This window comes from Podarcis melisellensis, assembly GCF_964234715.1.
Source record: "Podarcis melisellensis genome assembly, chromosome: 14".
Classification (NCBI taxonomy): domain Eukaryota; kingdom Metazoa; phylum Chordata; class Lepidosauria; order Squamata; family Lacertidae; genus Podarcis; species Podarcis melisellensis.
In genome coordinates, this window is record NC_138546.1 from 48,658,725 (window position 1) to 48,678,613 (window position 19,889).

The 19,889-nt window shown below is 48.3% G+C and overlaps 1 protein-coding gene across 5 annotated transcripts in view; it reads right to left on the reverse strand.

Annotated features, from left to right (window-relative positions):
- The window catches only part of TLN2 (talin 2), a 185,369-nt gene extending 182,531 nt beyond the window's left edge, over positions 1 to 2,838 (reverse strand). For 2 of the 5 annotated variants that reach the window (XM_081887553.1, XM_081887548.1), the window contains exon 1: positions 2,283 to 2,511. The gene's annotated coding sequence lies outside the window, so the exon portion shown is untranslated. Of the gene's footprint in view, positions 1 to 1,623; positions 1,778 to 2,282; positions 2,513 to 2,711 lie in introns of those variants that run through there. The other 3 variants (XM_081887549.1, XM_081887554.1, XM_081887550.1) reach the window with 3 other exon arrangements.
- Positions 2,839 to 19,889: the final 17,051 nt, after the last annotated feature.

Genomic DNA, 19,889 nt, shown 5'->3' on the forward strand with positions numbered 1-19,889 from the left:
AAATACCAGACTCTCTCAGATGAACACAGAGGCCTGTCTGTAGCAGGCAGGCTGTGAAAACCCTGTAAGGTCATCTCAGTGATGCCTTGCAACAGCCTGCAATCTGGGTGTTTGTGCAAAGTAAAACACTGAAAGGAGTGTGATGGAGCAGGATAGCTTCAATCGCACACAAAATCGAGAAGAATAGTGCCTGTACATTCTGCCGCATACATCAAGAGTCTACAAACGGTAGAAAATTACTGTTTCTAAAATGAAGCTTGCGCACCCCTTCTCCATGTTTTCAAGTGCACTTCTGATGCTGCCCTCATGCAAACATATCTGGAAAAAGCCTTAGGTGCTGCTAGTCCTAACATCAGGCAAGGCAAGTTGACTTTCTCGGGTTGCTGGTTTTAGGTGCTGTGAAAGAACATCAAATTATTAGCTATCTAATGCCTTACTGTATTATAATTACTTCCAAGGAGAGGCACTTGTGGAATTTCCCTTCCTCCTGTGCCAGAAGAACTTGGCTCTGCCTCAGCTGTGACACTTGGGAAAGGGGCATCATCAAGCCAGGGCAACCAAGTCCTAGAGCCCCGAGGTGGAGCAGGATGGAGCGTACCACTTCAGGACGCAGGTGGGGGGGATGCTACTTTTGAGCATAAGCCTCAATTGTTTTATTTTCGCAAAAACCTCCCTTAAGATATAAAGTAAGCATATCAGGGGGGGAGGGGGAATCCAGCCCTTTCAGGGATGTTGTAAAAATAAAAACCCCTAAAACCTGCAAAGGGTCATGGCACTTTTAAAAAAGGAACAGTCCCCTCCACTTGCACTCCAAAGTGACACAGCCCATCCTCCCAGCTCAGGGCTCTACCACCTTGTTGTGGCTGCATGCTAGAAACCAGGCTGCACCTAGAGGTGCCACCTCCTCGGCCCACCCAGCCTCCTGGCAGCTGCCTTCCTCCCAGGCCAGGCCAGCAGCCGGGTTGTTTCCCCCCTTCAAGGAGGGAAGCGGGGCAGCCACCCAGCCGCGTCCACCCATCTCCCAAGGCGCGCCTCGCTCCCGAAAGCAAACGCCCAGTTCTGCAGAGATCCGGCTGCTCCCTTCGCGTCTCCCCAGGCCGGTGGTGCTTTAAAGGGCACATCCGCCAGAAGACGCCCATCTCCTCCTCCAGCCACCATCCCCACGCCAGGATCACTTGCCGGGGCCTTCGCCCAGCTCCACAGCCCAGAACTGAACTTTCAAAGGTATTTGAAGCAGCGAGGGAGGGAGGCGGCTCCCCGCCCCCCCCCCTTGCAGGGAACATGCAACCCGTTTATTAAAATCACCACCACCATCACCTCCACCACGAGAAGCCAGCCGGCTAAGCCGCGCCAAGCAGCAAATATGGCTCCCCAGCGCAAGGACTTTCTCCCTGATCCAGCGTGTCTCCAAAAAGGCTCCCCCGATAACGCACAAGCAGATAAGGGTGACTTATTTGGAGGCTGCTGGATTTTCAGCCCCCTTCCTTCCTTCCTTCCTTCCTTCCTTCCTTCCTTCCTTCCCTTTCCACACCAGGCTTCTCGGGGAAGGGGGAAGGGAGGAGAAGAAGGTTCAAGTCTGGGCAAACCGCACTGAGCTCAAGCCATCTGCAAAGCGGGTCTGACCTGACACGGATCAGCAGCCGGGCTGGGAAGATGGGCGGGTGCGGCGGCGGGTGCCGTGCAGCGCCAGCAAGAGACCGAGCTCTCGGGGAGCTGAAATGGACACGATCCCATTCTGTTTCACCTCCGGCTGCCTTTCTAGAGCTCCCCACCCGCTAACACCCAGCTGCCCAGCCTGCTTGTGGACGCTGCGAAGGGGGCCGGGCGGGGGCGGAAAGCAACAAGCGGCGGGGAGGGGTCGGTAGGCTTGCTCAGTGAGGATTGGGCCCACCTCCGATCGCCTCGCTGCCTTGCCAGGGCCCCCGATCGCCAGAAAAGCAGGTCAGGAAGCGGGGGGGGGGGGGGAGAGCAAGATGCAAGGGAGCAAGGGCGGGGCGGGGGAATCCTTTTGCAGAGTCAGCTGCATTCCCGTGCTAAAGGACAGGTGGCCGGGAAAGGAAGCGCGGGGGAGGCGTGCGCGGGCGAGGCAGGGACGGTCCGATCCAGCCCATCCAAGGAGGCGCTGCCCTCTCCGCAAGCTCGCCTGCTTCCTCCGCGCGCGCCGATGGTGCAAATATATTCCCGAAAGCATTTAAATGCAAAGGTGCACATAAACCATGCGCATAAAGATACACCTGCATATATACTGAAAGGAGGGCAATCCGCCTGGAAGCGGCTCCTACCGGGAGAGGCGAGCCTTAGCCGGGCATGGCACGGGGCATCGGAGCGCCGCTCTCCTCCTCCTCCTCCTCCTCCTCTCGCCGCGGCTGCAGCAACCTCCTGCCTGCTCGGAGGCGCCGCGTCTCTGCCAGCCTTTTGCAAGGCGCTTCTGCTTCCCAGGCTGAGAGCCCCCAGCCCAGGGAGAGCAGGAAGCGCGTCATCACCCCGGGACCGACCGGCCAGCTGGCCTTCCTCCCCTCCTCCTCCTCCTCCTCCCCCCCTCACCCCGAGCTGGCTGGACCGACCATCCACCCAGCAGGCTTGTGCTGCACGTTGCTGGCGGAGCTCCCCAGCAGCCAGGCGAGCCGCACCCCAGAATTAGCTCATCCCTCCCAAAGCAAAAGCCAAGGTATCTCCCAGGCTTCAGTCCTCTTGAGCTCCGCAGGACTTACTCCCGAGTAAATGGGACGGCGTTCGTTTGCGCCAGAGAACTGTGCGTGGTTCTCCAGCAGGCAAGCGGCCACCTTCTCCTCCCCAAAACTAGTTCTGCTCCTCTGCTTTCAGACAGCGGTCCCCACGTGTAGAATATCGCGAAGCAAGGGAGGCTTCTTTCCATCCTTGCAGGGAAGAAAGCTGCAGCTACTTGCTTGTTCTGCACCTCAGTTTCCTGTTAAAAGCACGGGAGCAAGGCTGGGGGACAGGAAGGCAGGCAACCTTATTCATCTCTCACTGTGTTGGCTTGGATGCTTTCTTGATCAGTTTCCAAATGGAGTAATTTTGCTATGTGCTGACCTGAACTATGCTGTAATTGATGATTTGGTGCACTTTGAAAAAAATATATTTTAAAAGCAAAACTTGTCAGGGTTGCCCACTGGAAAAATAGCAACAATATATTATCCATATATGAGACCAAGCCAAAATCTCACCAAATAACGTTCCAGCTTTTGAGTTCTCCAGAGACCCTGAAACCAGAAGAGCAGCCCCCTGAAAGCCTCATCTGAATGTCTGCTTCCTCCAGATTCCGCCTGATGACTCAGCAGATGCAGGAACTGATGACCTGACTACTAGCTAGTGCTGTTTCTCCAGACACACTGCATGTCCCATAGGCTTGTCTAACTGAATGAAGAATTCTGGATAACTTGAAACCTCACACATTATTATATGACATTTTGGAGGGCCTTATAAATCCTCACCTGAGGATTATGTCGCTGCGCAGTAGGACCCAGGTGTACCAGTATGCAGAGTTTTTTTACTACAGGTATTGAAGAAAAAAACATTACTTTGTTGAGGCTGCAATCTTCTTTTGGGAAGGGTTGTAGCTCAGCTCCTGTTTACCATGCAAAAGGTCACAGGTTCAATCCCCCTGTATATCCAGACATGGCAGGGGAAAGACTCCTGTCTGAAACCTTGGAGAGCTGCTGCCAGTCATTGTAGACAAGACTCTGCTAGAAGGACCAAGACTTTGACTTAGTGCAGGGGAGCTTCCAATGATCTTATTTAAATCAGCTCTTTATTCAGAGGGCAATGAGGACTGGAATCTTGGTTCATCTTTAGGGGAAGGACCATAGCTTAGTGATGGAGCACAGGCTTCATGTGCAGAAGGCCCCAAGTTCAAACCTGGCCTCTCCAGGAAGGGCTGGGAGACACTCCCTGCCTGAAACCCTGGAGAGCTGCTGCCAGTCCGTGCAGGCAGTACTGAGCTAGAGTGTTCTGACTTGGTATAATAAGGCAGCTTCTTCCTTTCTTCGCTTGCTGAGGTAGTCCGGGAGCCATGGAGGCTAAGGTTCTCCCCTCTCCCCTCCCTTGCTCCCTGCCTCCAGTCAGGGATTGGGGGCACCACTGCCACCCCCTCACAAGGGAGCATCATGAACCTGGTTAGTCAGAGCAAGGAGGCCAGTCCTGGCCAACCGCTCCTCAATAATTTCAATCAGGATGAGGTAGGCAGATGGAAGGACAGTTTATATTTCGTAGAATCATAGAGCTGGAAGGGACCCTGAAGATCTTCAATGAGAAGAAAGAGGCTCAGTCGCAATGGCTTCTTTACGCTGCTATCGTGGCCCCTGGCCCCAAAATCCTCCTTGTTGTGGCACAGGTGATGCTCCAGGCCGGCTGCCAAAGTGCCTTCCTGCCCATGTTGAAAACAACAAGAAGACCTATGGTTACGTGAAACATACTCAGTAAACACACAAGACATAACCGGCTGTACTTTTGAATAAATAAGGTATACTATTCAATGTATCAAATTGTAGATTTCAACGGAAGTCTCATGAAGTTCAATGAAAAAAGCAGAAGACCCAGTGGATCAGTTCATTCTTTAGTCAGTTCATGCATAAGGTCCATACATGTATAAGTATCTATTCCACCTGTCTGTTCTTAGAGTCCAATAATCCACATGCAGGGTTGTTACAGTTCCACTGAATCCTTTCACAGAGTCTAAGGAATACTAGCCTTGTTTCGCCATCCTAGGCTTCATCAGTAGAACAGGCTCATATGTGATATTACAGGATAGTGGACAGTGGCGTAGCGTGGGGGGTGCAGGGGGGGCCGGCCGCACCGGGCGCAACATCTGGGGGTTAGGGTTAGGAGGCGCAAATCCACGGGTTAGGGGGCGCAAATTCTTGCCTTGCCCCGGGTGCTGACAACCCACGCTACGCCACTGATAGTGGATCTTATAGCATAGTAGTGGGTGTAGTCACCAAGATGGTGGCGGCCAACACACTTGGGGGAGGCTGGATATGCCGCCTGCCTAGATCCTGCTGCCTGAGGCAGCTGCCTCATGGGCAGGGCCGGCTGGCCATGGGCACCTGGATTTAAGCTTCATTTAACCAGTTTTCCTTAAAGGGGAGGGAGTTAAAAGTGAAATGACAGCACCACCTGCTGATAGTTAAAGTGATAGGTGCATTGATTCAGATAGGGCATGATTACCCGCTATTCTCCTAAACAGTAATGGAATTTGAAGCACAATCTCAGCAAAATGATGATGATACCCAGCTCTACCTCTCTTTCAAATCAGAACCAGTGAAGGTCCTGTGTGCGGGTCTGGAGGTGGTTGGAGGATGGATGGCGGCTAACAGATTGAGGTTGAATCCTGACAAGACAGAAGTATTGTTTTTGGGGGACAGGAGGTGGGCAGGTGTGGAGGACTCCCTGGTCCTGAATGGGGTAACTGTGCCCCTGAAGGACCAGGTGTGCAGCCTGGGAGTCATTCTGGACTCACAGCTGTCCATGGAGGCGCAGGTCAATTCTGTGTCCAGGGCAGCTGTTTGCCAGCTCCATCTGGTACACAGGCTGAGACACTACCTGCCCACAGACTGTCTCGCAAGAGTGGTGCGTGCTCCAGTTATCTCTCACTTGGATTACTGCAATGCGCTCTACGTGGGGCCACCTTTGAAGGTGACCCGGAAACTACAGCTAATCCAGAATGCAGCAGCTAGACTGGTGACTGGGAGTGGCTGCCAAGACCACATAACACTGGTCTTGAAAGACCTACGTTGGCTCCCAGCACAATTCAAAATGTTGGTGCTGACCTTTAAAGCCCTAAATGGCCTCGGTCCAGTATACCTGAAGGAGCGTCTCCACCCCCATCGTTCTGCCCGGACACTGAGGTCCAGCTCTGAGGGCCTTCTGGCGGTTCCCTCGCTGCGAGAAGCCAAGTTACAGGGAACCAGACAGAGGGCCTTTTTGGTAGTGGCACTCGTCCTGTGGAATGCCCTCCCACCAGATTTCAAAGAGAATAACAACTACCAGACTTTTAGAAGACATCTGAAGGCAGCCCTCTTTAGGGAAGCTTTTAATGTTTGATGCACTATTGTATTTTAATATTCTGTTGGAAGCTGCCCAGAGTGGCTGGGGAAACCCAGCCACATGGGTGGGGTATAAATAATAAATTATTATTAATAAAATATACTTGCGAGTTGGTAGAATGTGAGACTTCATCTCAGGGTTGTGGGTTCCAGCACCACATTTGGCCAAAGATTCCTGCATTTCAGGGGGTTGGACTAGATGACCTTTATATGCTCCCTTCCAACTCTACAACTATGATTCAGAACGTAATGAATACCTGCTTCCTGATGGTATTGGTAGCTTGTATCCTAGAAAGATGTGATGTTAGATTTGTGCGGGTTATCTCCTTCCACTGATGGAGGAAGTCTGCCTCTGAATACCAGTTGCTTAGGGCTGCAAGAGGGGAGAGCACTGCTGCTGCCCTCACTTCCTGCTGGCTGGCTTCCCGTAATGGGCAGATAGAATGAAAACTTAGCATATTAAATGAAGCTCTGCAGAAGCAATTCAGAGGAGGAGGAGGAGGAGCCTTAGCAACTGCTTGACAACCAAATAGCTGAACGGATACATTGTATGTGTGCATATTTGAATTCCACCCCCCTTTTCTTTTGCTTTCAGAGACTAAGAGCAAAGAGGCAGGGTTAGGTGAGCAAGTGTGAAGATCAAGCTGGAACTGCGATTCAGGCAGCTGAACTTTGCTGCTTCAGTACGCGAAAATGCTTGGCCCACGTAATGGATGTTCCCATGCATGTAAAGAGGACAATTTGGAGACATTTTTCAATACCTAGAAAATGGATTTTGGCAATGACATTCTGGATCCTGTGGGATAGGACTTTGCTCTCCATCCTGCAGTCTATAAAAGCAGTTCCCTCTCAGTGCCAAGAACCCCCCAAGAGGCAACACGCCTACAGCACTTTCGTCTCTCGTGCCTCACCCTTTCCCCACTTTTGCTTGTTACAAGGATCCCTGGCCAAGATCCTTCGTACGTGTATCACCACATCCTTGGCATCTTTTTGGGTTAGGGTTAGTCTGCTCCAGTAGGATAATTCCTGTCCAATTTCTATTTCCCTTGTTCCAGAGTAACTTTTCATAAGGGAGTGGATGCCCTGGCTGTGCGGGAATTTAAATGGAAGCTCTCCAGCCTCTTGGCATGGAGGGGTCCAAGCAGACAGCAGATCCTGCCAGGAGTCAGGGAGGGCAGCAGTTGCCCAAGGCTGCTAAGGATCAACACCCACAGGCCTCCTATAGAAGACTGGCCCATTTCTGGTAGGTGGCTTAGCGCCTGATGCTTGCAGCAGTTATTAGAAGAAAGGATAATGGATAATGACTTCTTCTCTGCAGCACCAAAGAGGCCTTGATAAAGTCAGCTGATCATTCTAGATAACTCTAGGAGTTGCAGAAGACTTCCTTTGTATCTCTGGTTTATTTTATTTTATTTCCTCAAAACAAAACTTCAAAGAGCAAAAAAATGACAAGCTCAATGCTGTTTCTGGGCCTGATTTTAAGCAGTCAGAAAGCTGCCAGCATAACAGAAATGGGAGAGATGTAGGGCCCCTGGGAGCAACAGGGTTTAACAGTTAAAGCATTTAGGCCCTTAAAAGGGCATTTCATGAGTGCTCCGACTCATAAAACTCCCCTGAAAACTTATCTGGTCAGAAGCTATGAAACTGCAACCCTTCTACTGGAATAGCCTTGGAAAATATAATCAAGAGATTATCACCAGTCCAGAAAATAATGGCTTCAAAACCAGTAGATACTGATGCAGATACAGTATCCACTGCAGGTTCAAAGACAGAGTTAAATTAGATTAGCATTTCTCAAACCTTGTGAAATATTGTTCGCAGCCTCCTCTCCCGGCTCCTTTGCCAGGGACTTCTACCAAGAACAGCTGGGAAACCTACCCTGGTGAACAATGTTTGTGTCACTGTCCTCCTCAAGTACAGGAAGGAAAAGCAGAGAGCAGTGTTGGCCTCTCGGATATTAAACGTTAGGAAGACCTTCCTGATGGTAAGAGCCATTCAGCAGTGGAATGGGCTACCTCAGAAGGGGGTGGACTCTGGGGCAGGGAGACCATGTTCTCAGGCACACAATGTTTGTGGGGGTGCAAAGCACAGCTCAACCGGGAGCCCCTTGCATGGGCAGGCAGGCAGCTCAGTGTGCCCGGCTTTGCTTGGGTGGGGTAGGGTCACTCGTGAAGGCGAGGGCTGGGCTGACTCCCCACCACCCAGTGCATGTGCACAATGCACACACCCCACCAGACGTATGCACACCCCGGGCACCAACAACTGATGCTATGCCACTGGGTGGACTCCCCTTTTGAACAGAGGTTGGATGGCCACCTGCCAGGGATTCCTGCATTCCAGGGGTTTGGGCCTGAAGACCCTTGGGGTCCCAACTCTACAATACTACGATTCTGTGATTCTGGTCTTCTGCCTTTTCCTGGGCAACAGAGCAGTACTTTCAGTACAATAAAAATATTTAAAAGCCAAAATATAAAGCCAGTTCAAAAACAGCAATAAAAGACAAATCAGCAAGCTCAGATTAAATACTCTAAATACTTAAAAGCAGCAATAATGAAATGCACATCTGAAGCAGATTAAACGTCATCTGGATATATATATATTTTTAAAGCAGACTTCTCTGTGCAGAGTTCCAAATCTTGGTTGTAGTCATAAGGAAAGGAACATAGTTCAATGACTGAGCATCTGCTCTGTGTGCAGAAGGTCCCAGGCTCAGTCTTGCAGGCAGCACTTGGAAAGAATTCCTGTTTGAAACGCAGGAGAGCTGCTGCCAGTCTGTGCTCAGAAAAGTGGAATACTTGCTCACAGATTTATTGACATCAGCACAAGATGCTATAGCTAGGAAGTGGAAGGGGCAAGGTGACTATCCAATGGAAGAATGGTATAAGGAGGTGCGGGATATAGCTATAAATGATAAATTAACGTGCACTATCAAGCTAAGATGGAGAATATGGAGGAGAAATTATTTTGAGAAGATATGGAAGGTATTTGTAGAATTTGTACTGTTAAAACAGAAATCACAATGTTGGGAGGTTGGATAGTTACGATGGATAGTGGTCTCGGGGATGGAGTGCACATTTTATATATATATATTTTAAAGAAAAGTTGAATAAGGGGAGACATGATAGCAGGTGTGTAAAATTAGACATGGTGTGGAGAAAGTGGACACAGAAAAAACTTCTCCCTGATTTATAATAGAACCTCATGGCTTCCAGTGAAGCTGAATGTTGGAAGATTCAGGACAGGGGGGAAACAGACTACTTCATGCAGCACAGAGTTAAACCATGGACCTCTCTCACACAGGAGGCGGCGAGGGTCACCAACCTGGACAGCTTTAAAAGAGGAATGCATGGAGGAGGAGAGGGCTGTCAATGGCTACCCGTTGCAGTGGCTATAGTCCTCTTCCCATTTCAGATGCTGTGCGCCAGTTGTTGGAAACTCACAAGGAGGGGGAGTGCTGCTGTTGCACTCAGGTCCGGCTTTCAGGCTTCCGGAATGAGCCCCTGGCCGGCCACTGTGAGAACAAGAGGCTGGACTAGATTATGTTTGTATGTCGATACTGAACTGGATGGACCCATGGTCTGACACAGGGCTCAGCAAACGTTTTCAGCAATGAACAAATTCCTCTGCCCCACAAATAACCCAGAGATGCATTTTAAATAAAAGGATACATTCTACTCATGTAAAAACACGCTGATTCCTGGACCATTCGCGGGCTGGATTTAGAAGGCGATTGGGCCAGATTCGGCCCCCAGGCCTTAGTTTTCCTGCCAATGGTCTGACGTATAAAGCAGCTTCCTAAGACCCTGTTGGTCATTCCTCTTCTGGTCACTGCTATAGATGCACAACCTGTCTGTCTCCAGGCACTGTGGTTGTCTGCAGGAGATTCCCACCTGGCGGAGCTGATGCTGCCAGCCTTCATGTCCCATTCGCAGACATCTTTGTAATGCAGAGTTGGTCTGCCACCTGCTTGATGCCTAAGGCCAGCTCCCCATAGAGCACATCCTTGTCATCTCCTTGCTGTGCACAAGACTAAGACAGCATAGATGCCACTGAGGCAGAAGTGAAAACATGCTGGGAATGTTGGCTTGGGAGAGCAGATTTTTGTTTGAGATTCTGTCCTGTCATGGGGTGCCCAAAATCTTCCTGACGCATCACATGTGGAAGGCATTGGGGCATCGCTCCTGGCAGGTGTCAGTTGCCCACGACTCACTACCATCAAGCAGCATCTTCAACAGGCAAGCCTGGTAGAGCTTCATCTTGCTATATGTTGTTTGCACCACATTATTCCCTACCCTTTTGGTGAGACGAGCCAGGGCTGTAGCAGTTGTTGCAGTAAAGGGCTTGTGTGCACCCACCGTCCTCACCAGAGAGCAATCTGGCCGGCTCATTCTGGACCAGCTGAAGTTGCCACTGCTTTTTAAGGGCAGCCTCATATGGAGTGCATTATATTGAACCACTAGAGATGTGGCAGAAAGCAGCCTTGCCCAACCTGGTGCGCTCCAGATGCTTCAGACCACAACTCCTGCCAGGCACACAGCTGATGGGAGTTGTAGTTCAAAGCAGCTGGAAGGCACCAGGTTGGGGAATCTTGGACTAAAGCATGTGTCACTATAGCCAGATCAAACCTCTCAAGGAAAACATTTAATTGCCTAATCAATTAATTATACAACCCTCTCTAGGTATTTTCAGAAGTCCAACCATCCTCAGTGATGCAGACTGTATGGTAGGCTTTCTTCCATCCAACAGCATGCTTTGTAAGCCTAACATAAAAATGTAATGTGTGATTTACTCTCTGTTTGCTTGCTTAGATGATAAATGATGATGTATTACAACCACACGTCTCTTATTCCTAGCCACTTTATATTCCCCATGTTCACCAGGACTACATTTTTGTTGCCCTTATGAAAGTGGAGTGCTGGCCATATATATTTGTAAACAGAAACCATTCGGGTGAAAGTCCTTGCCTTTATCAGGATCTGCGTCGTTCGCCCCTTATCTTCAGAGGAGCCGCTACCAACAAGAACTTGGGGTTCTGAAGATGCACATTTATAGGCCTGCTCCAGTAGCTGGTGCAACATCTGGGCTTTCCTTTCGTCTTGTGGTTTTATTATTCCTTGTTGCAGACCCTGCTTGGGATTTATCCCACCACAGTGGTGGAGGCATGAACAACTTGAACATCGTCTGGTTCCTGAGCAGCTTTGAAGGGAAGAATTGCAAAGCAGAAATGTGGGTTTTCCTTCCTGGAGGCCTGCCAGGGGCTAATTGGCGAGATTCATGATTAGAAGCCCTGCTGTATGTGTAGGTTTAATAAACTGTGAACATCTGGTTCCAGCAGGGCCAAGGAGGAGGAGGCCTCACTCTGTATTGCTTTTGCATAAACCCTATAAATCCCATTTGAGATGAATATTTATTTGTACTTCTGTACAGTTAGGAGAGGAAAAGGTGACACAAACCCACTTTGTGATGTTTCATTTGCTCTTGTGCAATAAATCACTTTCTAAGGTCAGTGTGCAGCAGGAACCACAGCATTAGTCAGACCTTCCTCAATAAAGCACTAGGGAGTCAGAGGAGGCACCGGGTTCCTCCCAGTCAGTGGAAGAACTGCAGTGGAAGAGCACCCTCTTTGTCTGCAGAAGGCCCCAGCTTCTGTCCTCAGCATCTCCTGCCAGTGCTGGCTGTGTCCACTGCTGGAAGATTTATCTGGGAAATGCAACATCTACTATGGAGTGATGCCCATATTCATCGCTGCTTCAGCTCATGAATCACATAAATATTTCGGCTGGACATGAGTGGAGAAAGGATGGCACATATTACAGAAAAGAAAAGCAAGGAGGAAAGACCCAGATTTCTGTGAAGTTTACTCCTTAATGTGAATCTTGTAATTCTAGCTGCTGACCAATATCCAAATACCTGTGTTAGCTGCCTGGTCTTAGACAAGGCCTGACTGCATTTTTCCAACTTCAGGGCAAATGTGATCCAAGGATGGTTGAATCTATCAATTCTGGTTTCTCTCAGTTTCTCATTTTTCCAGTCTTAAGTTTGGTTCACCACTTTATAACATTTTTTTTTAAAGTCCTCATGAAATTCATCAGCATTTCAGGGCAATTTTCTAAGCTGTTATATTCAATTTTTCCTGATATGCACATTTTTGCAAAGCAATTTGCCCCAAAATAAAGAGTTTTCATGGGATATTTTCACATTTTCCTGTAATATTTGTGGTTTTGTACCCATTACTTGTCTGGAGCACTGCCTTGCAAAATTCAGGGAAGTGTGGGTTTTGAAGGATGACTGTGAGTAGACTAAGCCTACTCACATTGTGCTTAGTGGAGCATAGGATCTCATTCTTGGACTAAAATGAGGAGCAAGGATACTAGTTTCAGCCCATCATTCTTAGCACAGAGAGAGACCATAATGGAGTAGAGGGAAGGGCTTGGCAGATCTTTAAAATTAGCTATATTCCCTTTGATCCCATACGTCCCTTCTGTGTTGGTTCCTTAAATACCAATATGTGAAGTCTGAATAATTCTCCCAGACTTGCTGAGAGCCTAGCACGCCTCTGGGGAGCCAGATGGTTACAGTGATTAGTAATGGGATCGGGCCTTTTGCTTGAGGGACACAGCCTGGATCTTCCTCCAGACTTGAAATGGCTAAAGCTTAGCCTGGATTATCTGCCAGGAATGGGAACTTGAGCCAAGTGCAGACATTACAGTTACAACACACCTAAGTCTACCATTAAGTAGCATTTTTGTTTGTTTGTACTGTCTAACGCGCAGTTGGCAAATTGGGTCCTTTGCTCTCCACCTCCCAAATCCCAGGAGGTCTTGGTGTCGTAAATTTTCTCGACAGTGTTTGGAATGTTTCCTTAGAGTTCATGGCTTTGAGTGACATTGTGTGTCTGCCAAAACAGTTGATGTGAGTGTGGGATGTGAAACACAAGAGCAGTCAATTACAACATTCCTAGAGTGTACATGTTTAGACATAGGGAGGGATGTTGGTCCAGCCAGCAGGTAAACTTCCTGTTTCCCTCTGGGCTGGGACAGACTTCCTCCGCATGTGACTAGAGGTGGGTGTGGCCTCACCTGTGCAGGTAATGATAAAAGCACAGGGCAGGGGCAGCCATCTCTCTCTTACCTCTCCATCTTCGAAGAAGCAACATCTACTAAGCTAAAGATGCCCTCTTGGCTCCCAGCCAAGAGAGGACAAAGGGACTGTCTTCTTAAGAGATAGACTCCAAATGTGTATTACTTCATTAAGCTTAAGTCTGCCTTCTGGGATCTGATTGTGAACAGAATGTGAGTAAACTCTTTTTATACTTTTGTAAAGGACTGTGTCGTGTCTTCTATTTTAAGAAGGAATAAGGGGAAATTACCAGTATAGTTATTATAGAGGTTCTAGCGAACCTGAGCACACGCTGCCATTGTAAACTTAAAATAAAGGGGAATGTTTTACTCTGCTGATATTTGGGAACTTGTTAACACAAGTTGGATAAGAATATAATCATACAATATATCCTCTCCTGCATCTCTGAACATTCCTACAGTGAGCACCTGAGACTGTCTAGCATTCTGATGTCTGTGGTTGCGCTGGACAGGACTGGAGCCCAAGATGCTTCAGGATTTTTTTTTTTTGTGTGTGTGTGTGTCTTTATTTCCCCCCTCATCTGTGTGGTCTAGTGATTAGAGTGCCAGATTAATACGAGGAGACCAGGGTTCAAATTCCCACTTAGCCATCAAACTCATTGGGTGACCTGAAGCTTTCTCTCACTTTCTCTCAGCCAAACCTACCTCACAGGGGTATCGTGAAGCGTGTGCTCTGCCTTGAGCTCGTTGGAGGAGAAGTGAGGTATAAATGTCATGAATCAATAAATGTGTGCTGTGTTCTTGCCTGAGGAAAGAAAAGCCTCTTCAGTGGAAGTATTTTGGAGACACTGAGGTTTGCTTTCTTTCTGCACAGCTTCCATATTCTGTCTTCAGTAACCGGAAAGACAATGCATAGCTCTGTTTTAACTGATTGATCAGAGAAATGTATATAAATAACCTGTCTTGTTGAGATAAGTAGGGATTTTCTGATCTCTGGGGCACAATCTTGTATAAGTTTGAATCAAATCTACTGGGGAGTTCCAGTTGTGGAAACCCCGCCCACTGCTGCTTCCTTGATTCAGTTTGACCTCTGCAGGAGACCTCTATTGTGGATCATGCTCTAAATGAATCTCATGACACAGAAGTATCAAGGCAACAACTCTCCCCAACCCCCAACGCCTGCTGGAGAGGGCAAGAAAGCTGCACAATCAGCTAAATTCCCAGAACAGGTGTGGAGCTGCTGAAAGCAGAGGAAGGCTCCTCCAGATGTTGGCAGCTGCTGCAGGAGAGGCCTTCGCATTATCTATGGCAGTGTTTCCCAACCTTGTGCCTCCAGCTGTTTTTGAACTACAACTCCCATCATCCCTGACTAGCAAGACCAGTGGCAAGGGATGATGGGAATTGGAGTCCAAAAACAGCTGGAGGCACAAGGTTGGGAAACACTGATCTATGGTAATATTTTCTGAGAAGCTGTTCAGAGTTTTGTTTCTGAGTGGGGGAAGGGGGGAAGGAGACTTTAAATGCATGCAACCCCTTTTTATGGTGCATAGATATGAAGCAAATGTTGCTTCCATCTGTCCTGTCATTGCAGAGTCTGGTGAATGAGGTTCTCCAGCGCCTCTTCCCCACTGCCTTTAGCTCAACTCTGTGACTGACATAGGAAAGGGATCCTGTTTCCTTAGTCAGGGCAGCGTACTTGTTCATTTTGGCCAGTAAAACGACAATGGAGCCAACATTTTTGGACAGCAGAGCCAAACTGGACATTCTTCCACGTGTATAATCGGATCTGATTATAAATCAATTCGCTATGCACATAGTTCCCCCTTAGAGGCTGCTCTTGATTAACATGGAGGGAGGGAGCATGGCCATCCCCTGTCCAGAAGGAGGAACAAAGTCATCTCCCCTTTTGCCTTTCCAAAAAGGACCATCACTGGGTGAGTGAGCACCTGCTTTGCATTCAGAAGGTTCAAACCTCCTCTCCTTGGGAGTCCTCTGAGCAGCAGCTGCTGCTGTCTCTGAGCTGCCTCCCCACCCCCACCCCAAAGAGAGGTGCTTCCCAGAGGCACCATTTACCTGCAGAGCTTATAGCCAGGGAAGAGGGAAAGAAAGAGGGACAGAGGCCAGTGTTGCCTGCAGCACCCATGACCATCATTCAAGGCACCCTAGGGTGTCACGGCACACTAGTTGAAAACCACTGTCCTAAAGGATTGGAGCATGCTAATTCAGGACCTGGGGCAAGTCCGATCCTGGTGAGGATCCCAGCTGTCTTGGGGGTGGAGACTCTGATGCAGGGAGAGGACCAAGTGGTTGTCAGCAGAGCTGCCTGCCTCAGTGCCATGACATCTCCCAAGTGCACACTAGGTGGCTCAGACACTTTCCCCTGTCAGTGGGGAGCCCTCCTTTTCAGGGGAGGTGCTAGGATGAATTTGACATCTCCATCTCCAAGGATGTGGGGACGACTGTGCCAGTGTGGATGTGTTGTTAGAACCACCCCAATCCCCAAGTGGTGAGTGATTCCAAGGGTTGCAGACACTTACCCCCGAGTTCCGTTTCCTTGGAATGAAGGTCAGCAGAGACTGTGGTGTCTATAGGATATATGGTTTATTTACCCATAAATACAACAACCAGAGCCAAAGGGAGCGATGCTCATAGCATTAACACCCTAACATACCTTGCTTCCAGGAGAGTTCTAGAGCCCAGCACCGAGCTAACATGTTTCTGTCTCTTGTCTTCTCAGCCTGCAGACTGCTTTGGCTCAGCTCATACACAACTCCTCTCCTACTGTTCCCTCTCAACCAGTGCAGAGAGAAGAAACGCCATGGTGCATCTGCAGCAGAACAAGCGGATGACTTCATCTGCCACAGCTGCTGTAAAACATGTCTGTCCCATATCGGGATCTACAGCCACAGCAGGTGCTGGAACCTTCAAAGCGTTCAACTTCACCTGCAAAGGCAGATTCCTTCATTGTCTCCCAAGACAACCAGCCAGGTGAGGTGGGGAAACCCAGAGGGCACAATCGCTTATTGTAGCTCTTGCAACTCAACTCGCTCCTTGGGGATGCTGATCATGGTGCTTAACTAGCTGGCCACAACCATTGACTAGACCAAGGGACTCATTTTTGCTCCCATACCTTATGGGCCACAGGAACAGGAGCCCAAGAACTGGTAGAGACACAGGTGATCCTACAGACCAGCCCCCCAGAATGCTCAGCCAACTTGGAGGAGTGCTTGCTTACTTACCCAATTCCCAAGACTCAGGATGGTTACTGCGTGAATAGCTGGGCCCCACCCACTCTTCAAAAGATGAGCATTGGGGAATGTTTCTCAAGGACTGGGGTCTTATGGGGTTGCTGTAAGGATTGAACCCCCTAAAAGCTTCTTACAAATGCCAGGTAATATGATTGTACATTGCACGACTTCAGGTGAACTTGAATGAACCAAGCAGAAATTTATTTCTGCAACTGACAGCTAGTGGAGCTATTGATCCAAACATATATATCCTGACAAAGTCCTGCCAGAGAGCTAAGACTGGCTGGGGAGGCCCTCTGCCAGTGATGTGTAGGCAGCCGTTCTCCATGGTGCCCCACCCATGGTTTTGTAGTGGTTCTGATGAAGGAGCCCCAGCTGATCCTGCCCACCCTATTTCCTGAAGAAACAGGACCAACCATTTTAATCCAATCCTGTCTTTCTGTCTTGAAATCAGGACATGAAAGCAACAATTTGAGCATCCAAAGTAAAATCCCAAGTTCCTGGGCTGTCTCAGGGGCTGTCTCTGGCCATGGCATGGGAAGACCATGGATGTACAGGTGCTTTTTTACACCTGCAGATCTTTCACAGCCTCTCTCTGGAATGGTTTGTTCAGTTCAGGGAGCGGCACAATCTGTTATTGTGATCTGAAGGTCCTTGGCCTACTTTGGTGGCCAAACAGCTCAGGACTTATATAAGCCTTTCTAGCATGTTTCAGACGTATAAAAATAACACTGTTCTCCCTTCCTTCCCAGCCTGCAGGGGAAAGAGTTCGGAACACTTTGCTCCCATCCAAGGCTAAACTCAGCATCTGGCTGAAGACTCACCAGCCTCCTTGTGTCTGTGACACCTTTTTTGCATTTCTGAGGCTCCGTGCATATGTTCAGGGAGCAGGCGGGGGGGGGGGGGGAGGAAGCAGGTCCTGATCAAATTACCAAAGCAGGGTGTTAGCAAATTTCTTCTTCGCATGGCAGAGTAGTTCACATGCTCCTGCGGAAGAATCAGATCTGAGAGTCAAGGAGAGTGTAGTGGTTAGAGCATCAGACGAGGACCTGAGAGAGACCTAGTTTCAAATCCCTGCTCTATTTGGGCATGTTTAATTTTTCAACTTTCAAATTCCAAAAATGAGGGGTGCAAAAAGTTGTAACATGACTTGGGAATTAAAAAGGTTAAATTAGTATAATTTAGTTTTGCTTGGTAAATAACATGTGTGTAAAATTGTATAGAAATTGTTAAAAATAATTGTCAGGTACTTGTAGTTATATATTTATATTATTTATATACAGTGGACCCTCGGGTTACGTTACCTTCGGGTAACGTAACTTTCAGGTTACAAACGCAGCAAACCCGGAAGTGTATTCTACCTGGTTTTGCCATATGCACAGAAGCGCTGTTTGCACATGTTTGCAGAAGCAGCGCCTCTACTTGCAGATTTTGGGGGGTACGTACAGACCCCTGGAATGAATTACATTCATATCCAGAGGGTCCACTGTATTATACACAGTGCTATTTTTCTAGTAAAAGAGGTGCTGGAACTCCCCATGAACGCCTCCCTGGTTCTCTTGTAATGGCAATGGCGCCTACTCGAGAGGTGCCGGAACAGAGTTTAGGTGAATTCTGGCTGGAAAAAAACCCTGATTATACATTTATTACCTGAGACTTTCAGAAGTTAAAATTTAAATTATTTGGTTTTCTAAGAGCAGTTTATGTGCTTCTTAATCAAATGTAGACTTACCAAATTAAATGTTGTCCAATCACAGAACTAATAGCAGATTTGAATTCCCAACACCCATATTATTGAGACCACTTACTGAAGAAATTTGCAAAAAAATAAGTTTCACCCCCTAAAATGACACGTCCTACTGCTCTAGGCATGAAGCGCACTGGGTGACCTAGAACCAGTCACCTTCTCTCTCTGCCTAAACTACCTTACGGGGTTATTGTGAGGATGAAAGAAGCTTCCTGGAGGAAAGGGGAATATAAGTAGAATGAAAGAATGTAGTCCTGAGCCCAGGTGATTTGATCTTGCTCTCCAGCCGCTCAAGGAATAGGGGCCCTGGTAGTAGTGGTAAAACTGGCAACTCTAAAAGTTGAGGCCTTTCTTAGAAGGAGGAACCAATGATCACCCCCCCCCCCACTTATCACTTTTCCCATGAAAGGAGGGGCTTACCAACAGAAGAAACATCTCTAGAGCTGCTAAAGCTTCTGCTAGCAAGGCTGCCGAAGGAAACATCAGTCTTCCCCAACCTGGTGCCCTCCAGTTGTTTTGGATGTAAACTCCCATCATCTCCAACACTAGGCCAGGGTGGCAGGAGCTGATGGGGCTTGTAGTCCAAAAGATCAGAATGACTCTTCCTCAAGAGGACAGCAACCAGCTCCTTTTCCAGACCATGGGGAGTAGCAGGAGAAACAATTCAGGAAGAACCAGGCCACCAATGTGCAGCTTGGAATCAGAGAACTTTCCCTTGAGATGGGCAGTGTGCACAACAAGATGCCCATTCATCACTCAGCCATGTCCTTCATTGGGGTCATGGCTTGTCCAGTCCTTTGTCTGTATAAGGAAGCCGACAACTTCTTCATCAAAGGAGCCAGCCTCTGTCTTGGTGGGTTTGTGGAGTGGGAAGGGCTGTAGATTTCTCAGTGGGATCATCAGGTGCCTTCAGCATGGTGGTGTGTATAATTCTCTATTTCTCCTTTACATCTCCAGGTGTGGCAGTGGTCTTGCCTCAGTGGTGGACTGGATGAGAGCAAATAAACTGAAGCTCCATTCAGATAAGACAGTGGCACTCTTGGGAGGTGGCCTGCTCTTGAGGGGGTTACACTTCCTCTTAAGGAGCAGCTACATAACTTGGGGGTGCTCCTGGATCCATTACTGTCGCTTGAGGCCCAAGTGGTCTTGATGGCACATAGTGTCTTCCATCAGCTTCGGCTGGTGGCCCTGCTATGCCCCTATCTGGACAGGGATGGCCTAACTTCTGTGGCCTATACTCTGGTAACCTGTAGGCTGGATTACTACAATGTGAGTCTGCCTCTGAAGATGGTTCAGAAACTTCAGCTGGTGCAAAAGGCAATGGCCAGATTGCTTTCCAGAACAAGATGGTTTGAGCATATAACGCCAGTCCTGACCTGACTGCGCTGGCTGCCAATTCATTTCCAGGCCCAATTCAAAGTGCTGGTGCTGATCTATAAAGCTCAGGACCTCAATACCTCTTTACCCAGGCCTTCAGTCATTAAATGATCTATGGCCTGTTAAATATGTGCAAGTTATGTAATGGATTTTGTATATGTCTATATGTATATATGTGCAATATTAATAAAAAATTATCGTAAAAAAATTAAAAATAAATGATCTATGGCCTGTTAAAGAGGGGGCACGGTTACGATTCTTTTATTATGCTGTCTATTACCATGCTTTGTATTATGTTTTAATTATTATGCTCTGTAAAATACATTTTTAATGTCTTACACCACCCTGGGATCTTTTGATAAAGGATGGTATATCA